The following is a 22,093-nucleotide window of genomic DNA, read 5'->3' on the forward strand; positions in this document are numbered from 1 at the left end:
CTAAATTTAATTTTTTTAGTAAACAAAAATAGATTTTCCTCTCTCCATGCTATTCTTCCCCCTCAATTGGGAGTTGGGGTGGGGAAGAAAATACCTTTATAAAATTTATTTATTACACAGAATTGAACAAAATGAATTCCAGCATTACCTCTCTACACAACATTTTAAGGTTTAGAAGCACTTTTCTCAAAACAACTCTATGAAGTAGGTATGTTATTTATCTCTTTTTTACATATGAGGAAACAGAAGCTTAGAGGTAAATGGCTTCCAAAGGTCCTAAGAGGCAGAATCCCAATCAAATGTCCTTTTAACTCCAGTCCCCCGCCCTCCTTTAACTCTTTTGCTCTTTCTATAGTCTATCCTCAATTTACTAATGAGGAATATGAGACAGAGCGGAATTGTATACAGCATTTCCAGCAAATTTTTCATATAAAACAACTTACAAAGTCTCTCTATACACAAATTCACTTTATACATTGCTTGGGGGCAGAAAAAATAATTATTTTAATATATTTCGCTTATTAAAGTCCTGAAGCAAAGAAAAGTATGAATTACCAACTCATATCAGGCAGGAGGTTGGGGACTGCAGTGGGTTCGAAGTTCTAAGTGCTAAGCTCATATCACTGTGCAGGAAACTTTCCCACCTTGTTAAGACTTAACCGTCACATTTTAAAATGTTATGATTTTAAAAATATTTTCCAGGAAATGAAAAAGAAACTGAAAGAGCCACTAATACTGTGTATGTCAACAGAGGGAAAATCGATCTGCAGCATAATTCACCAAATGAGCAAAGCCAGGACCTAGAAAAGCTAAAATGGAACAACGAATCTATCCCTTCTCATTTTGGGGAAGATTCTCCTGCAGCTATGGCAAGTACTTTCTTCTATGGGGCAAGGGTCCCTCTGCTGAGTCTGAGATGAGGTTTATGCACATTCATGTATACTACAGCTAGAGAAGTCCTGTTAGTGACAGCACTAGGATGTGGGTCCAGATTTTCCCATTTCCAATTCAATGTTCTTTCCAATGTTCCATAGGTTCTTTCCACAGAGATTGGAGCCATGGCTTTGCTCTTACTAAAAATGGATAGTGTAACCTATTATTCTATTAAGATCCTCCCTTAAGGGAGTGAAAAGAATCCCATTCCCAGGTGATCTATGAGATGAGAACAAACACAAAGTTCTAATTTTAGGAACAGAAGGGACTTGGGAATTATTCTAATTACTTGGAGATGTTCTAACATAGATGGTAAAAATATGGCCTAAAGAGATTAATGACTTACTTAGGATGATAAATTTCAGTGGTAGTTCTAATACTGCTTCAAATTGCTTTGAGTAAGTACAAGGAAATTGTTTTATACTATCTTACTTGCTGTACTCTTTTAATACTATATTTTGGATAAAATGTAAAAAAAAAAAAAAAAAGGTTTTAAAAATATCTGGATTTTCTGAGCTATGCATACAAATCTGCTGCTATTTCAGCAACCCTAAATGGAGAACGTACAGTTTCTTAGCACTACTGGTAAGAATAACCAAGGTAGTAAGGGGTGTGATTTCAAGGTAGAAAGAAGAAATGATTAGGAGAAGGGGGAAAAATCACAGAAAAGAAAGAGGGAAGCTAGAAAGGAATAATTATGGTGACGGGGAACAGCTATAAGGAAAAGAAAAAGATCGTTTTAGGTAGCAGGCTATATAACTGCTGCATTATATTTTTATGTCTGAGAAAGTAGAAGTATAGTTTTGCTTGTAATAAAAAGTCATCTGGAGGTCCTCTATGGTTCTGAGGATTCTTTGATATTTATTTGTTCCATTTCAGTCACTTTTTAATCATGAAACATCATCTTGATAAATTAGTATGAATCAGTTCCACCTACATAACATTCAAGCTTCTCACATAGCTACAGAAGGGTTGTGAAGGCCCTTATAATCATAGCCTTATCAATATATTTTCCCAATAAATGACAGAAACTCATCAGATCCACTAAGAAACTGGAACCACCAAGTTCATCTCTTAGATGGGAATTTTCCCAACCCTGAAAGCTAATCATTCTGAAACGCTACTAGAGGCATTTTCAAGGAGCACTCATCATTCAAGTTGGACAGCTCTAGTCTCTTTAGTCTTTAGTCTCATAAAAACTTCATACAGTGTTCTACAGCAGGTCCCTGAAGTATTTTGCTTCCTTCTGTGGCACAGGATTGACCCAAAGCATCGACTAAAACCACTAAGTGGTGACACAAATGCAGCATCAGTGCCTATTGTGGAGCCATGCAGAGAATTCTTTTACAGATTCTTAGTGGATTCAGGGGGATTTAGGATCGACTAGCAAAGTCTAAGGGCAAAGAATAGCTGACTGAGAGTCAAGAAACTAGAATTCAAATCCCAATTTTATCACCATATATGATCAATGAGTATCAATTTCCTCACCTTGAAAATAACATGGGTGCACTCCTTTTCAGGTTAGTGAAGTCTCCTCTCCAACCTCTCAGACTTCTCAGGAGTTAACCAACTGCTCTGGATCTCTGGGGCTTCCCTGAGTCAAAACTGGACCCTGTATAGTAGCTGGAGATTAGAGCAAGTCTTGAGGTTGCCCTAGTTAAAACTCCTCTCTCCAGGGAAATTCTGAAATTTCCCAAGATATAGAAAGGCACAGTCAGTCACTGGTCTGCATGCTGGTCCCTAGGCATTTTTTACTGTAGCCTGGATAAAGCTCATTCTCTAATAAAATAATCACTAATTCTACCAACAATTCCTTTGGGCAGATAACATTACTTCAGAAGCCACTCAATTGCTCATATCAATTTTTACCTTGTGATTTCCCATTATTCTTTATTGATTAAAAAATTGTATCTCTTTCTATCCTTTCTTCCCAAATGACGCTGACCACTATTTATTCCTCAAACAATATTCTTCACTTGCCTTCTCTTTGTTTCTATTATAGTTCTGAATTCTTTTACTGCCAAAACTCATGTCCTCTGGTTGTCTGGCTGGGAGACTCCTCCTTCCATCTGAACTATGGAAGACCTTTGGTGGTTCTTATAACCACTGTAGGAACCATCCTTTAGTACAGGTAGGAGTTTTTTGTTTATTTTTTTTGATACAGGAGCCAAGTAACTTTCCTACAAAGTATGATAACATAGTTATTAGGCTCTCTTTTATTTTGTTTTTGTTGCTGTCTTAATCATGTCTGACTCTCCATGACCTCATTTGGGATTTTCTTGGCAGAGATACTTAAGTGGTTTGACCTTTTCTCCGCCAGCTGGTTCTACAGATGAGGAACTGAAGCAAACAGGATTAAGTGACTTGACCATGGTCACACAGCTAGGTGTGTGAGGTCAAATTTGAACTCAGATCCTTCTGACTCTAGGCCACTGTGTAAGATAATGGAGAAAATGGATTTTCTGAAGCAAAGGGGCAGTGCTTGAATAAAAATTCTAACACATAACTGGAGTGCTTTTAAATAAAATTAAGATCTTCTCCTTACTCAATTGTACTTCTTCACTGATTACTAACAAGGCTAGTCACAAGGTATTTTGCAGACTGATACACAAATATTGATCACAATGGAGGTGAAGTCTGTTTGAAGAAGGAATTAGTCTTCATCTTTTTCTTTTTTTTGACTTTCAAAACATACTATTTGTTATGTAAGGTGACCCTAGGCAGGGGGGAGAAACACTGTGGGAGAGATATGAGAAAGCACATAAATAAAAACTTATTTTTAAGAAATGGGAAGTTTTTTGGGGGAAATGGGAATTATGGAAATTAATAGAATTATATTACAATTATATGGAAATTGTGGAAATGGAAAATGAAAAGTATTTTTAAGAAATGGGAAGCTAGGTAGCACGGTGGATAGAGCACCAGAACTGAAGTCAGAAGGACCTTAGTTCAAATGTGGTCTCAGATACTTAACACTTCCTAGTGACCCTGGGCAAGTCATTTAACCCCAATTGCCTCAGAAAAAAAAAAAAAAAGAAAGAAAGAAAGAGAGACAGAGAGACAGAGAGAGAGAGAGAGAAAGAGAGAAAGAAAGAAAGAAAGAAAAGAAAGAAAGAAAGAGAAATGGGAACTTTCCTTCCTTCTTCACATAATTTCCGAACTTGAAGAGGCCTAGAAAAGAGATTGTCCAGTTCAACAATTTCATGTTATAGATGAAGGGACTAGCCCAAACGGGTAAAGATGTCAGCCAGGAAGTAAGTGGCAAAAATGGGATGTAAGCCAGTCTCCTACCTACAAGTCCAATAAGATTTCCTTCTCTCTCTCTTTTAATTTCCATTTTTATCATGAATCAAACAAACACAAGCTGCAAAGACTTGTCCAGGACAGAACTTGGAGTCAGGAATTCCTGACCAGGTAACTAGTTCTCTATTCCTTAGAATATTCTCTAGTCTCTATTCCAAGCTGTCTCTGACATCTCATAAGATATTATTTTTGCAAAAGAAAACTGTCTTCTATGATCAAACTTAAATTCATAAAAACAAAGGGGGAAAAAATTTCCAAAGTGATTTCTCCAACACTATTTTGTACAGTCTTGTCCATTACTCTCTTCCAGAAGTCTTTCCCTGTCTTCCTCTGAGATGATCTCCACTCTATAGTGCATCTATCTTGTTTGTATATAGTTTTCTTTCCCATTAGACTGAGAGCTCTTTGAAAGAAGGGATTAGTTTTTGCTTTTCTCTGAATCCTCAGAATTTAGCACAATGCCTAAAGTTAAGTAAGCACTTGACAAATGCTAGTTGACTGTTAACCTGTAAAAAAGTCCCTATAAAAAGGATCTTATTGTGTACAAAGTAAGCATCCACAATGTATTCAAACAAACAGATTATCCAATGATAATAACGTAGTGTTTTGACAAAATATACAGTGTACCGCATAGAGAGCTAGCCTTAGAGTAAGGAAGACTTTGATTCGAAGGCTGCCTCTAATACTTTCTACATCTGTGATATTCGATGAAATCACAAGTCCAAGTGCTGCTATCTGAATGTTCCTTTACAGTTTAGAAAGCACTTCTCTGACAACAACCTTGTGAAACATACAAACACTATACTTATCTTACAGATGAGGAAATTAAGGCACATGGAAGTTAAATTACTTGCCTAAGGGTCACATAATGTGTAGCTCTAGGAAGAATTCAAATTGGGCTCTTAAAGTCCAGTTTTTCTTTGCTCTTTAAATCTTTAAACTTGTATTTAAACTGTTAAGCTTAAGACAATTCTAATACAAAATTACAATTCCTATTTTTCCCCCAAGAGAAATAATAACTTTAATTACACTTTTAGTTCCCTACTATATATACTATGGTGTGTATGTGTATGTGTGTGTGTGTACGTTATATATTCACCCTTTGATAAAACACAAATAAGATAGTTAAAAATGAAAATTTCCTATTTTTTTGACATGGCTTTCCTTATCCATTTTTTTTGTATTATATTCTTAAAAATTTCTTGGAAATTGACCTACAAATAAGTTTTGTAGTCAGGTAAAAATGAGGATGCTATTATGCTAGAGGATATAAATAACGAATTTGGAAAATCAAAAAATTAATTCTCATACTTTCTAGTGAAATTCCAGTATCCACAGCTCAATACCACTGTAGCCTCTTGAACATAGGAGGGACTATCTGGTTCAGCACCTTGTCACCTACAATTAACTTCTGTTTGCTTTCTTCTTGATGTATCTAGTGAAAAAGATTCTACAACATCATTTATGAACTTATTGAGTTCTTTAACATCGTAACAACTTTAACATCTTTAACATCTCTAACATCTAACCAGTCAGAAAGTTTTTTACATGTATCAACCAATCAACAAATGTCAATGGAATATTACTATGGTTAAATATGAATAACCAATTTTTCAGTTTACATTTACACTCATTTCTTCCTGTTTAGTTTTCTGTAGATAGAGAAAATGTATCAGTATTCTTCTCTAGGATAAAATTTAACTCTGTTCATTTTTCCACATGAGGTCTATTTCCCATTCTTTTCATTTTTGGGGGATTATGATTTTCAGAATCCTCTAAAATTTCACCAAATCTTTTAAAAAACATGGTGACTAAAACTGCTGAATCTGACTAATACAGAGGATACAGAACAAAGTATTTTCTGGCTCATGCATGTCATACTTCTTTTAATAGATTTAAGAATCATGTTGGGTTCCCCCCTCATAATATGATTACATCACTTAATTCATATTTAGCTTGTGGTCAACTATGACCCCCCAGTTCTTGTCTCCTCCTTCACTAAGCCTAGCCAGTACTTTTCCATCCTCTACTTGTATTGCTTTTTTTAGTTTGTAAGTTCTAGCTTTTTCTATGAAATTTCAACTTGTTTTTATGGGATTACTTTTCTAAATACTATAGAATTCACTACAACATATATATATATATATATATATATATATATATATATATATATATATATATATGTTATATATATATATATATACACATACACACACTACTGTATATATCTATCATATACTATTTATATAACTATGTATGTATTCTTTTTACTATAGTATGTACTACTATATTTATGTTCTATACTACTCTCTATGCATTATATACTACTATATGTACTATATATATACTCTACTTACTATAGTATATACTATTATAGTAGGTTTGAATTTTTAGAGCATTTATAACCTTACCTAATTATCCATAAATTACTTTTTGGGTTTTGAGTCTCTTTATCTCACTCAGGGGTAGAACTGTAACTCCAGGGACTGCCCACAGGCCTGATCCCACTACTAAATGATATGGGACCTCTGACCTGCTCTCTTTGAAACTGGGCTCAGTTTCCCTGGTGGTGGGACTATAGGTGTGCCCCATCACTCATGGTCACAAATTTTAGAAAAGCTGGATTCCCATTTCCAACTCATTTAATTACTATCTTAGCAAAGGGAATAAAGCATGGCAAAAATTCTTGCTTAGTGTTTTTAGAAAATGATGTCAGATCTGGAGACATATGATTAAATTTTAGGATTCTGGAGCCATATACAATAAAGCCTGAGTTAAGTAATCACGCTTATTTATTCAATTCAAGGCACATATTTTTCCCAATCCTTTCCTTTCCTTAGGCTTTTCACACCCACATAGCAACCATATTGAATGACTTCTCTTTGACCCTGACACCTCCTCTTTTTAATGACAAGGCTAATTCATTAGGAATTAGGAAGAATAGCTGGCTGTAGGTCTCACCCTAAAACAGTCTAACTATAAACAGTAAACTGAATAAATAGACTGACATGATTGTTTTCACTTCCTAATTCTGACAACCTTTTCTGTCTTGAAGGAAGAATTGTCAATATGGATTCTATTTGGTCACTTCAAAGGTGGAAGAGAACTCTCTGAGACTTCCACTGTCTTTTAGAAACACAGTTTATTTAGAAATGAAACACTGGAATGCTTTTGCCATTCAGGAGGACTAATACAATAACATAAATATAGTTCCTAACTTTTGTTAAGAATGATATCTGGTAACATTGTGTTGCATTAGTAAAAATTATTTAATTTGATGGTGGTAGAGAATGAACATACATGGAAATACAAAATGAATCTGATGTATTTTAATGATCTGTGGCTTCCCTCCCTTAGTTTTTGCTTAACATCTATATCAAACATACTTATGTGGACCACTTATAGTTTATTTGATGAAACTCATTCACAACCAAAACTTCATGGACATAATATCTTTTCATACTATGACTATTAGTTAAATTGAACACCTTTCACAGAAAGTTCTTTCTCCTACAATATTGAGTTCATCATGTTGTTTTACAAGGACATCATCAATACATTCTAAATAATTAGGCCTGAACTCCACAAATCTTCACTGTAACACTGCCTACTTAAAACATTGTTCTCATAGAATAGCCTCTTATGGCATCATTTTGTCTAAAGTCATATTCTCCTGAAAACAATTAATCATATTAATTAGTGTGCCTGTAATAATGACCAGTAATTCTATTTCACTAAATTTGACTGTTGCTACAGTATTGGTGATCTAAGACTGATAAGCTAACCAACACCAGAAAGTCATTTAATAAAGCAAACAAGTTAAAAATAAAAAAAAAAAAACCAGAAAAGCCCATCTTACCATGGAGAAGATGCTAATTCATCATAACCAATCACTTCAGATATTTAAATGTAGCTGTTGTTTAAAAATTATTATGTGACCTTTTGAAGACTCTTAACACCCAGATTTTTCTCCATAAAAATGCTACACTTTCTATTTAAGAAATGTTATTTAGGAAACTGGATTGCAAAGATATCAACTAAATCAGAAAAGATTTTATAGGTTTTACGTGTAAACTTACCACTGCCTGATTTCCAGCAGGATCATCAAGTGCAGGTCACATTGTCCTGGATGTATAAAAATTACACTTCATTTGGGACACCAAACAAGGTTGTTGTTTTTTAAAAGACCAAATGTCAGAGTTACCTTTCTCTAGCTCATCTTATTTGCAGGCATACAGACACTGGAATCCTTCAGGACCAACAAAGAAAACCACAATAAGCTGTTTTCTTAATTCTTATGAAATGAGTCAGTAGGTCAACAAGTAATCCACTTTGGAAAAAGAACAAATTCTCCTAAACGCACTCACTTTATCTGTATTCTTTGCTCCGTGGATTTAAGTGTTATCAACCATTCCTAGGACAGTCCACCTGCTTTTGAATGCAGCACCCACAAACTTCCCAAATAACACCAGGAAGTAGCAAATATCTTCATATCCATAATGAATAATTTTTTAATTGCACATAATTAGGAAGAAAAAAATAGCCAAGGACATGTGGATAAATTTTCTTCCCCTAAAAAAATCTATTATGCCATTTTCGGTCTATTTCAACCATGTCTTCATTGTTTCTTACCACGTGAGAGCATACAGTAATGTTGGAAATTGCAATAGAAGCAGCAAACTGGCAACAACAAAAACACTACCCTTCATTCTTAGAAAATCCCTGTTTCCCCTAATACATTCAATAGATTCAGTTACTATCCAGTCCATCCACAATCTTCAAAACTCTGCACTTGCTTCTTTGAGTTCCACAGCACCACTGTCTAAGTCAAAAAAAGCAAGAGTATTTAAGAGGCTGCTAACCCTCTTTTAAATGCATGACTCAAGATGATGAAAATTAGTTTAGTAATAACCTCCTAAAACTACCACCTACTCACAGCATTCAACATTTCAAGCAGCAAGCGACTGACTGCACAGGAAATCACTAGCTACTGGCAATGATTCCACAATTCCAAGAACTCACACTTTCGGGTGTGTATACACACGCGCGCACACATACACACACAGACACATGATAACTCAACAAAAACTTGGGAATACTTTTACGTTCTATTAAACAGTTTTTTTTAAATCATTCTGATATTGAGAAATTCTGTCTGATAAAACCACGAACTGAAAACCTGCCATTATGAATTGAGGGATTTCACAACACTCATTCCAAAAAACTCTGCCTATTCATTTCTGGAAGTGATTCACTGGAAAGGAATCATTGTTGGGCAGTGGGGGGAGGTTTTAGAGGGGATCATTAAATTTTAGGAGACAGCATGCAGTCTGAGAAGTGAACAAAGACCTCAGAGGCTGCAAGCCACGTGTCTTGATGACCTCCACCAGCAGTTTCCTGAATCATCGTGCCACAAGATGACACGTCATGACCAATTTCTTCTTCTACTCTCTCTGAATATAAACCTCCATGTCTATATGCTCTTGTACATAAGCCCCTGCCTTGATAGAAATTCTCAAACGGATCTTTGAGCTCTCTCCCTCAGCCTTTTATTTTGAGTCACCTGTCAACTATTCAAATGCTGGTGAGTAACTAGCACATGGACATTCACTTCCAGTGAGTAGCTTAGAAAAGCTCATGATTTCTTCTTTTTATTTAAAAAAAGGGAGAAACTCAATCTACAGGGAGGAGAAACAAACTTCAAAGCCTACAAAGTGATTTATCATATAAACCTCATTTTAATTTGATATCTCTACCTCTTTGTAATCAAGATAATCAAAAGAGAACAGCATCAGGAAGGAAAACCCCGGACATTTCACAAATGCTTAGACCTTCACTGCACGTGACAAGAAAAGTAATTAGACTCAAGAAAACTAGTCTGGACATGGTTAGAAAATTAACCCTTGGGTGAATAGAAACATAACTATTTTCTCAATTTTCAAACATGGAAATAATCTACTTCATTACATATCAAGTTAACAGAAATTAACAAGGTATCTATATCATTTGCTCACACATCCGAAGAAAGGATTTTTCAAACTTGATAATTATTGTCATGGGTAGGAAAATACTTATTAGACCAGTCACGTTAGCAGTGCAGCTCACAGCTTTCACACTTAAAACATTTTGGAACTAGTCACCAATAGCAAAAATATGGCATTTTATATTTCTTGACTCTGGCTAAGACTGAAAGTTTGTGTGATACATTAGGGTAGATTTCCTAGCCAATGGGGTGTGTTATGTAAGAAATGCAAGTGTTGAAATCCCCTTGAGGGGATCAAACTGTAAAAGAAAATAAAAATGTGAAGTAAAATAAAAAATTGAAAGAGGGAGATGAATTGTCTTAAGAGAGATAAAAAATACTGATTTTCTGGAAAGATTTAATATTCTGTATTTAAAAGAAGACATTTGTTTTAGTCTTTTAATGGGATTCTTTCCAACTGATGACTATGGGAGGTATGAATTTCTGCTTAAAATATAATTGTGTCCTTATAAAAAAATACAAACGAATACAATACTTGCTATTAGAAAACACCTTACTTCTTACTCCATAAGACTCCTTACCTCTGAACTTGTGGCCACCATGTTCAAACCAGTAGTAGAAAACAACTCTGTCTGAGTAGATTTAAAAAAAAAGTGTTCCTAGAAGCACTGAAAGATACTACTTTTATTTGGTGGCCTAATAGGCTATAGGATCCAAGTGTGAAATAAAAGTTTAAAGAAATGAGAGGCACTCTGAACAATGGATGACTGAAAAGTTCATCACCAACTACACCATGGTGGGCTGGCTCCGGCATTAACTAGCCAAGAGTTAATTCCTTGAAAGGGTAGTAATCAGTTAGAATTATCTGTCACAGGAATACCAAATAATGGAAAGGAACCAATGGGAACTGAACAGTATCAATACTTTCTGGCAGGACAGCAGTGAAAGTGGTGACAAACGGACCCATGACAATGCCAGGTGCACGACAGGAGGAACAATCATAGAGAGTGCCTGGAGTGAAAGAATCAAGGATCCCATTCTGAAAGGAAGGAGCCTTGCTGGCTCTCCCTTTTCTGGGTATCTCACTGGAGAAATTCTCCAAGCCTTAAGGCCATGAACCAAACAGGTGCCCAGGAAATAGTATGCCACAAGGGAATTTATTTTCTATGAGAACAAAAGCTGGTCCTTAAATTCATAAATAAAACTACCATGAAGCCTAGTGATCCAGAGAGCCCTTGAATGAGCTGGTAGGTCGCCTTAGGAAGCATGCTCAGATTCTCATCTAGGACTGTCAGTCAGACTAGGAGTGAGGGTACCCAGACGTATATGCAAACAGATATTAGAGCTAACTAGCCATTTGTGTAAAGATGATACCTCCAAAGGAGCAGAATCTGTTTTTATCTGTTCACCAGGGGAATGTCACACCCAGCAAACAACCGATCAAACCAAATTAAACCAATCTGGCAAATACTCTATTTGGTCTCTACCTTGAGGTGCTTCTCAGTGAGGTGAAGGGGAGCCAGAGTAGAGGGACCAGAAGTCAGCAGGTGCTGGACCCAATCCTGCCATGTAATACTCATGTGACCAGAGACCATTCACTTCATCTCAAAGAGTACCTGTTTTCTCATATGTGAAATAGGAACCGTGGCACTCCCCTTGGATGCCCACCACCCTGGGCAGATCCAACAAAGCTGGGGTGGAGGGCAGGCAAGGTGAGCAACTGCTAGCACAAAGCCATGAAAGGAGGCGGGTGCATCAAAGGGATGCTTAAGAAGTTTGTATTGTTTGGATTTATGATTTTATTGTTCGACTGCTGTGAAAGTTCAGTCCATTGATGTAGATCCAGAATTTCTCTGTAATCTACTCTTGGCAGCTAGGCGGCATAGTGGATAGAGCACTGGGCCTGGAGTCAGGAAAACTTGAGTTCAAATGCAGCTTCAGACATAAGCTACCTACGTGACTGTGGGCAAGTCACAATCCTGTCTACCTCAGTTTCCTCATCAGTAAAATGACCTGGAAGAAGAAAAGGTAAACCCAGTATCCTTGCCAAGAAAACCCCAAATGGGGTCACGAGGAATCAGCACAATTGAAAAATGACCAACAATAAACACCAAATACCTCTGAGACATACTTGCTGTGGGTAGGAAAGGCAGCAGAGAGCATATAATAATGCCCAATGTTAAATGAGAGGCTCTGGGTTCAAATCTTGGTTCTACTGCTTGCTCCTGTGTGGGGCTAAGCTCAGTGAGTCCTAAAGGCCTGATGGCCTTTCCAGATCTAATTCTGTGCTTCTAATTTACTTGGCCTTTTAGGTCCAAGGGTATTTTTTAATACTAGATTTGCTATTGTTTAGTTTTTAGTCCTGTCTCACTCTTCACAACCCCACATTTGAAAATGAGTCTTCCTGACTTCAGCATTGGCATTCTGTCCACTGAGCCACCAATGTGGAATAGTCCACGTTTTTCTCACCATAGTTTTTTTTTTGCTTTTAGGTTAGTTGAAAGAGGAACATGAGGTAGTAAAATGCCTTTTCTTCATTCCATTTCTGTTAAATCTTATAAAAAGCCTAATATTTCTATTAGAATAAAAATTAAAGTTACAATTCTCTTCAACGATACCAACTTAGATACACGTATATAAAGAATACTATAATTTCTAATCGTTATCTTTCTAAAATTATCTTATTAGTTCCAATGTTGCCTAAATGGTAGATCTCACTCAAATATGGGTACAGCTTGGGTAAACAGAGTTTAAAGAAGTATCCTCAATAGTTACTTTCATACAAATTATACCAAACAAATATTGAGCTATAAGGGATCTTAGAGACAAATTAGGTCAATTGCCTTATTTTACAGCTGAAGGAACTGAGGGTGAAAGGGAAATGTAATTTATCCTAAAGCCTAAAATTTTCTCGGTTCCTATCAAATTAATAACTAAACTATTTTTTCTTCCTAACATAAGAATAACTGGCACCAAGAATATTGTGGTAAGAGTCTTGCCATAATTCTAATTAAAAATAATATATAAGATGTTTTAAAAATTGTGTATATCAAATTTAAAAGCAGAAAAACCCAGCATTTTCCTTTAGCAGTTAAAAAAAAAAGTTTTGGCATGGAATAAGAATTTCTGTATTTGAATCATAAAATCAAATATTCCCACTAATCATTCATAGACTTCCTGTCATAAAACTTGAACCTGGTTATAATAATGTGTGTGTATATATATATATATATATATATATATATATATACACACACACACACACACACACACACACACACACTCACACACATACATATATATGCACACACACATATAAGCAGGAAGTGACTATTTTGTTATTTAAATATCCTATTTCTTGAAAAGGTCACTAAACTATACATCTTAGGAATACAGACCACTCCTTGAGAGGAGGAAGAAAAAAGTCTAGAACTTTATCAATAATGGATGATTACTTTCACTTGGGGCAGAGAAAGTAATTTGATTTCAAAAATGTTCTTTTATAATCAGAATCATATGTTTCTACAGAGTTCTTAAGTTCATCAAGTAGTTAAAAACTTTAAAAATATAAAAATCCATAAGATATATGGTTTTGTGTATATTCATACAAATTAGAAAAAAGAGATTCTTTTCTTGATGTCTATTAAGAGCCACTGAATTCCTAACTTTGCTGTGCACTCTGGTGGGAGGGTGTAGGTCAAGGAGATGTAGAGGAAAGTGGAAGAACAAAACAGAATCCATATAGACACAGAATGATAGAAGAAGGAATAGAGGAACAGATTTGTTTACAAAACAGGACCTAGTGAAATCTGTCTCTGAGCAAGATTGATCTAGAAAAAAAATAAACATGCAAACATGGTAGAAAATGCATGTATAAGTTGGTGTTTTTTAAGTGAAGAAGGTATATAGCAGGCTGTAAATTAGAACTTAAAGACCTGGAAAGTGCTCCTTCAGTGGGGCTTAACCATGAATCAGATATATACTACAGACTTTATTAACTTGAAAAAAAATTATCCTGTCTATTCTTATCACTTCAATGACCTCTGACCCATAACTCTCCATGTGCTTCTAGCCCTGACTTTTTCACCAGCCTTTGGTTCTCCATCTCTAGCTGAGTACTTGATAATTCTTCATAGATTCCTAACGCTCTTCCCACATACAGGATTTTAAATCTCAAGAGCTGTAAGGGACCTACAAGATCACCTAGAACTCATATTTGACCAGGACAGTATTGTTAACAAGAGGCCACCTAACAAGCAAACTCTTATTGAGAAAGGACCATTACAGGTATACTTATTGTGTATCTAATTTATATTTTAATATATTTAACATCTACTGGTCATCCTGCCATCTAGGGGAGGGGGTGGGGGGGTAAGAGGTGAAAAATTGGAACAAGAGGTTTGGCAATTGTTAATGCTGTAAAGTTACCCATGTATATATCCTGTAAATAAAGGGCTATTAAATAAAAAAAAAATAAAAAATAAAAGTGGGCACTAAAGTGGCTCAAAAAAAAAAAAAAAAAAAAAAGAGAAAGGACCATTACCTTCTGAGGTATCAGCTTTGTACCACCTCTAATTATTAATTGTTTAAAAGATAAAATGTGTTTCATGAAGTTGACATGTCCATCAAGTTAAAATATGTTTTTCTGCAACTTTGGAGTCCTTCTGGACACCTCATTACATTCCTTGTTGAGGCCATCATAGTGATTCTCTAAGCATTACTGTTTTTAAATAAGAGATACATCATATTTTCTTGCATTTTAAAAAGGATTTTACGTTGCTTTAATATTTCTAGCTTCCTCATAGTCACTAATTTCTGTTTGGTCCAGAATTATGACCTTTTGGGGCATTGAAGTGGACCAGTTACCTACAGAACTTGAGTGTATGGTAGAGCTAGAAGTGAGAGAAGTATTGGTAGTGTCACGGTAATCATAAAGGGGCCACATTTGATGGAGAGAACAGAGAAGAATGCCGACTGCTGGAAACAGCTTCCAAGACAAGGCCGATTGCTTTTCTTCCATAATCTAGGAAGCTGAGAAAGGTATGTGTCTACATCACTTGCTCCCCTGCTTGTGTGGGTGCCACTCCAAAGCCCACATGGGGGTTAACTTAGATGATTCCAATATATTTTCATTGAGAAATCCCATTACAAAGCACCTTGCTTACTTAACAACCTTAAACCACCCAGATCATAGCTAAGAAAATGAAAGAAAGTATAGAATGATCTGAGATTAGCCAAAACAGATGCCACTTTGGCCATTTCCTAAAACATACATAGTTTATTCAGAAAAGAGGCCTTCATGGGAAACCTAGCAAAGGTAATTAAAAAGACCTCATAATTTTATGGCAGATATTGACAGCTGACAAGAAGGGAAAAAATGAGGGAAAACCAGCCACAGGAACAAAGTCCTTGAATATATTCCTACATCACAGCTTGGGATAATAATTGGTGCTTAGAAGAAGAGGCATCATGATGTGGGATAAAAAGCTTTAAAAAGACATTTTTTAGCTATGTGACTCTAAGCTAGTCATTTAAGATTCTCTCTATCTCAACTCCCTAACTTGTTAAATAAAGGTAAGAGTACTTCCCCTTCGAAGTGTCATAAAGAAAGTTTTCAGAGATTTAGCAAATATCATATAAAATAATTGTTTAAAAAAAGGTGACTTGGAAAATAGATCAATGAGAAATCTTGAGAATCAGACTACTCCAAAGTCTGAAGATCCTATTTAAAAAATCATGAAAAGAAACTGCCTAGATATTAGGGTAAATGGACAAAGTGAAAACAGAAAGATTCCATTGATCATGTCCTGACAGAAACTCCAGAATAAAAACTTTCAGAAATATCATGGGCAAAATCCTAAGCTTACAGGTCAAGGAAAAAATACTGAAAAGAAACCAGAAAGAAAAAGATTAAATACCAACAGAGCACAGGATCACACAAGATTTAGTGCAACCACAATAAATGAGTGGAGAGGATGGAACATTGTGTTCTAAAAGGCAAACATATAAACTTACAACTAAGAATACTTCATCCAGAAATAAAACCATTATCCTATAGGGAAAAAGAGGCCTTTAATGAAATAAAGGACTTATAGGAAGTTTTAACAAAAAGATCAGAGATGAGTATAAACTCTGAAATACAAACACAAGTCAACAGAAACATAAAAAAAGTAAATACAAGTGAGGAAAAAGAAGAGATTTTATAAAGATTAAATGTTTACATTCTAATGAGAAAAGGGGAAATAATACACATATCTTTTCAGAATTCAAATGTTATTGATGTCATGGGCAATTAAATAAAATACTGAGTGGCTTCAGGATATTTTGATAATTTTGTATGAAGAAAAAGGGTAAGATAGTGAAGAATATGGGAGGAAGGATTCAGAACTCATTTCACCTCACTGGGTAGGGCAAACAGAAGTCTATACTAATTAGGAAGGTGGAGAGGACATAGGTATCATTTGATCTTACTTTCATCCAAAATGGTCAAAGGAAGGTATAACACATACACACACATAAAGAATTTGATGTAGAAGTGCATTCAACTAAACAGTTAACAGAAGGGAAAGGAGAGAAAGAAGAGAGTAATAAGAGGAAGGACAGGTTACAAGATAGTTTAGTCATAAGCAAAATAAGCTTTAAACTTAAAGGGGAAAAATCATGAAAAGGGTTTAAAAGAAAACAAAGGGTAATGAACTTTGATTGTAGTCTAAGTGAGGGAAAGACTAGAGGAGCAAGAAAGTGAAAACTCACTGACTGAAGCAGGGAATATTGATGCTGGGCACATGCTTATCTCACTATCCTCTTCTTATTTGTAAAGAGAGGGTGAGGATCACCAAAAGAGATAAGTATATGAGAAAAGGATGGAGGGAAATAAACAAACAGTTATAACTTTGAATGTAATTATGAGGAACTCCTGATAATGGGAGAGGATAGCACAAAGGATTAGAAGACAGAATTCAACATTATGTTATTTGTTGGAAAAAAAATACTTGAAACATAAAGACTTAAATGAAGTTAAAATAGGAGGCCAAAACAAAATATATGATCCTTCAGCTGAATTGAACAAATAAAAAAAAACTTTTAAAAGAAAACAATAGATTAAAACATTAGATGATTTGATTTAATAAGAAAAACTAAATTATTAGTATCAAAAATGGAAAAAGAGAATTCACAATAAATCAAGAAGAAATATAGAAATAGGTAATATAAATAATGTACTCTTTGATTTAAAAAAAAATGAAACATGGCAAAAATGAACTCCCAAAGAAAAACTACTAGGACCAGATGGATTTATGAAAGAATTCTACCAAAATTCAAAGAAAACTTCATTTTAGTATACAAAAAAAATCTTTGCAAATATAGGAAAAAGGGAACCTATCAAATTCCTTCTTTGATTGAAATATGGTCCTGATACTTAAACCAGGAAGAATAAAGAGTGAAAAAAATACCAAATAATATCTTTAATGAACAGTGACAATATAAATATAAATAAATACAACACACTTCTTTGTTAAATATACTAGAAAACATAAAAAATCAAACCATTCACAGGTTGCTGTGAAACCATTCTCCTCATCATTTCTTATAGTACAATAGTATTCCATCACAATCACTTATCACAATTTATTTATTCAGTCATTCTTCAATCCATGGGCATCTCCTCTAATTTCTAATTTGCCACCAGAAAAAGAGCTACTATAAAATTGTTTTGTATATATAACTCCTTTTTCTTTGATCTCTTTGGATTATAAAACTAGCAGTGGTATTTCTGGGGGCACAGGATATGCACAATTTTATAGCTCTTTAGGCATACAAGACCAGGTAAATCTCAGTAAAGTTATATAAGTTATCAACAACCATAAGAAAAATGGCCAAATCAATAATTAGTGAAATGAAAATTGAAGCAAGTCTTAGGCTATACCTCACACACATCAGACTGGCAAAGGTGACAAAAAAGGAAAATAACAAATGTTGGGAGTTGTTGGGGATGGGGGGAGGACATGAAGGAGGGAAGCATGTTACTAGTCCAGCCATCCTGGAAAGCAATTTGGAACTCTGCCACAAGAATTATTAATTGAGCATACCCTTGGATCCCATGATGGCACGATTAGGACTAATTCAAAGAAATAGGGAAAAGACCCTTATGTGGTTCATAAATATATTTCTAACAGCTATTTTTGTGATGAATTGGAATTGGAAACTCAAGAGGTGTACATCAGTTGGAAAATGTCTGACCAAGTAATGGTAGATAAATGTAATGGGATACTATTCCACCATAAGAAATGATTTGAAAAGATTTGCATGAATTATTACATATTTCAGTGAGGAGAATTAAGAGAACAATTTATACTAGAACAATAATACTATAAAAATAAACAGTTTTGAAAACCTTAAGAACTTTGATCAATGAAATGATCAATCATGAGGTCGGTAGAGTGCTGGTGAAGAATACTAACTATCCTCTTCCTGACAAAGGTGATAAACTAAATAAACATGCAGAATGAGACACACAGCTTTGTACATGGGCAATGTGATGCCCATTCTTCATGATACATTTTTTGGTACAAATATTTTGTTTTTGTTTATTTTAGTGGGGGAGGTAGGAATGAGAAAAAATAAATTATTGTTAAATAATAAAATAAATTTAAATAACAATAATCAAATTGTACAGATGTATCAGAACTACTCCAAAATATGAAAATAGAATCTACTAGTTACTTCTGAAAGAAAAACCAAATTGACAACACTCAAATATGGTATAACTAAAACCCAGCATTTCTAAGTAAAACCCAGCATTTCTAAGTAGCCAGAAGTAAAAAGTTCATGTACCAAGGAATCCTAGCTGGGATCACCCAAAACAATGTAGCAACTTCCCAAAGAAGAGAAAATCTTGGAATGCTAGATCCTGAAAGGCAACAGAACAAGATTTCCAACCAAAATAACTTAGTAAGCTGAATTGACATACAGCACTTATTAAACACTCACTATATTCCACTGAGCAAAAATGGATTTTTAATAGAATAGAGGGCCTTCAAGTGAATATTTCTGATAAAAACTAATGAACTGGATTTCTGAATTTTTGAAATGTAAACATGGAACACAAAAGAAGCCTAGAAAGGTCAATGCATTTGAACAACTGGAATGGCCCAAAAGATGATTAATTTATCAACTCTGAAAGAAGCAGAAGAGGCAAAGATCATTTCAAAATTCCATTGTTTTCAAGGATCAAAGAGGGAATAAGGGAAGTAAAACACAAGGGCCTAAGAGTAGTTTTGTTCAATCTTAATAGTTTTAAAGTAGAAAGAAAATGAATACATTAGGGAAGAAATGATGAAGAAAGGGAAGATACTATTTCTCATATTAGAATGAGTAAGAAAAATATACATAGAGGAAAGAATGCAAAGAGTGGCTGTCTTATGGTATTCATTCTTATATGAACTGCGTAAATAAATATTGAACATAAACACAAAATTCAGATTAGAAACAAGTTAAATTCAATAAGGAAATACATGGGAACAGAGAAAAAAAGAGGATTGTAAAGTGAATACAGTCAAGGAAGGAACAGACTAAAACAAAATAAACCCACTGTGGAATCTCAAATTAGCTTTATTTGAATCATATTATTTGAATTTATATTATTTGAAGTTATAGTTATATGCAAAATACAGTATTTGCTTCCAGCCCAATGGAAATATGTAATGAAGTGTTTAATCTATTTATTAATATAATCACAAAATATAAGAAAACAGATTTCAAATTCAAGAGTAGTTATAGAAAGAAAAAATTTAAATATTATTGAATATCATTTCTAAAAGTAATCCTGAAAATATAATAAAGTGCTACTATTTTCATTAAAAATATTTTATCAGTGTGTTTTGAACTTTCTTCTCTTTTAAAAATCTTTTTACCTATGTTGGTAGGTACAAAGAATTTTTATCTCTTACTCAACAAATTTGCATGCTCACATTCTCTCACAATGAACCCCATATAGTTGGATGACTTTCTGCATTATCTAAACTCATAAGACTCATAAATAAAAACTAATATTTTTTAACATCTGAGCTAAAATAACTTGAAAAACCAATCTTTGAAAAGTGTTAGTCCCTTCTGCTTTCTTATTTGATATCTAGAGAACTGGATGCAATTGATGGCTATCATTTCTCACAGAACAAGGATTTTGAGATTTATAAATGAGCATTTGGTTTTAATTTAAAATTCTCTTCTGAATTACCATCCAATAAAATTGAATTTTTTCTATTTTAGCAATGTTAAGTACAACTGGGTAATGCAACAGATAGAGCACGGGGTCTAAAGTCAGAAAGACCTGAGTTCAAATCTAATCTCAGATACGTGACATTTAGGTGCTCAAATATGCACCATCTTTCCAATAATTTTAATTGTGTACAACTGAACTAGATTTAAAAAAAAATTCAATTAGCCAATGCTTCATAACAATTTACAATTCTATCTTCTTTCACTGCCCTAAACAGACTTGAAGCTTCTGTCTCAATAGTTATTGAGAGGAATGCATTTCCAATCACAATCTCCAATCTACACATTGAAAAGATGCTCCATTTCTATGACTGCAACACTTTTTCTCCTTGTAGTTGCTTGCAAAACCCCAAAAGAAGATGCAACTTTGCCACTGGCATTTCCACAAACAAATAACAGAAGAAAACTGCATGTACAGTTTATATTCTCTCCATTATTTCTTTTCTTTTCAAATATAGAATAAATTCAACATTTAACTTTCAAAACTCTCCTACTTGTCTGTGATTTTTTCTGACTTTCTATTTCCTTCTGTGAATTAAAAAATATTTCAATCACCCTCTTTTCTTTTTTGACTATGCTACTATCCTCTGCCTTTCTTTTCCTTCTCCCCTAAATAAAAAACAACAACAAAAAAAATAAAACATGTAACAAATACACAAAATTAAGCAAAACAGATTCTAACACTGGCTTATTTTGAAAATATCTCTCTTTTTGCCTCTTAAGTTCATTAACTCTCTCTTAGGATGTGAGTAGTTTGCTTTATTACCAATCCTCTGGAATTGTGATTAGTCACTGCACTGATAAAAATTCTTAAATCTTTCAAATCTGTCTTTACAATGTATTGTTGTTTAAACTATTCTCCTGGATCTGATCGCTTTACTATGTATTTATTCATACAAGTATTCCTGTATTTCTTTGAAATCATCCCTTTAATAATATTTTTTAGCAACATAAGATTCCACTGTATTCAAATGACAAAATTTGTTTTGCCATTCCCCAATAGATGGGCACTCAATTTGTTTCCAGTTAATTGATACTATTAAAAGAGATGCTATAAATATTACTATTCAAATTGGTTATTTTCCTTTTTTAAAAAATCTCTTTGGGGGAATATTAAAGTAGTAGTTTATTTCAGTTGAGTAAGAGGGCATAGGCACAATTTCATGCCTTTGAGGGAACAATTCTAAATTACTTTCCAGATGGCTGGAAAAAATTTCAGCTCTATCAAGCAGCAATGTATCTGTTTTTCCCACAGTCTCTCCAACAATGTTATTTTCTCATTTTTTTATCATCTATCAATCTGATGTTTGTGAAGTGTAGCCTTAAGAGTTGTTTTAATTTGCATTTCTAAACTTACTAGTGATTGAGCATTTTTTTTCATATAGTTATTGATAGCCTAGATTTCTTTCTTTGAAAACTGCATATTTATATTCTTTGACTATTTATTTATTCCTCCACTTAAAAAAAATCCAGATTTTGCCTTAGGAGATTATTCAAGTACAATACTACAAAGTTCTCTCCCTCTCCTTTTCTCTCTCCTTCCCTCCATCTCTTCCTTCCTTCCTCTTCTCTCTCTCTGTCTCTGTTTCTCTGTCTGTT

At 34.3% G+C, this 22,093-nt stretch overlaps 3 long non-coding RNA genes across 4 annotated transcripts in view; 2 read left to right on the forward strand and 1 right to left on the reverse strand.

Moving 5' to 3' along the window:
* Positions 1-864, forward strand: part of LOC116419684 — a 36,031-nt gene extending 35,167 nt beyond the window's left edge. The window contains exon 3 of the long non-coding RNA XR_004229961.1: positions 703-864. This is a non-coding gene — a long non-coding RNA (uncharacterized LOC116419684). The remainder of the gene's footprint in view (positions 1-702) is intronic.
* LOC116419682 overlaps positions 1-22,093 on the reverse strand; it is a 175,987-nt gene that overhangs the window by 23,823 nt on the left and 130,071 nt on the right. The gene's annotated exons all lie outside the window — the stretch shown is intronic.
* LOC116419683 lies at positions 2,937-20,776 on the forward strand. 2 transcript variants are annotated; one of them, XR_004229958.1, is made up of 4 exons: positions 2,937-3,064; positions 14,382-14,506; positions 15,048-15,259; positions 20,713-20,776. It is a non-coding gene; the product is annotated as an uncharacterized LOC116419683 (long non-coding RNA). The 2 variants fall into 2 exon arrangements; XR_004229959.1 differs by lacking the exon at positions 20,713-20,776 and adding an exon at positions 15,569-15,692.

The sequence above is a fragment of the Sarcophilus harrisii genome, chromosome 5 (genome assembly GCF_902635505.1).
Source record: "Sarcophilus harrisii chromosome 5, mSarHar1.11, whole genome shotgun sequence".
Lineage (NCBI taxonomy): Eukaryota > Metazoa > Chordata > Mammalia > Dasyuromorphia > Dasyuridae > Sarcophilus > Sarcophilus harrisii.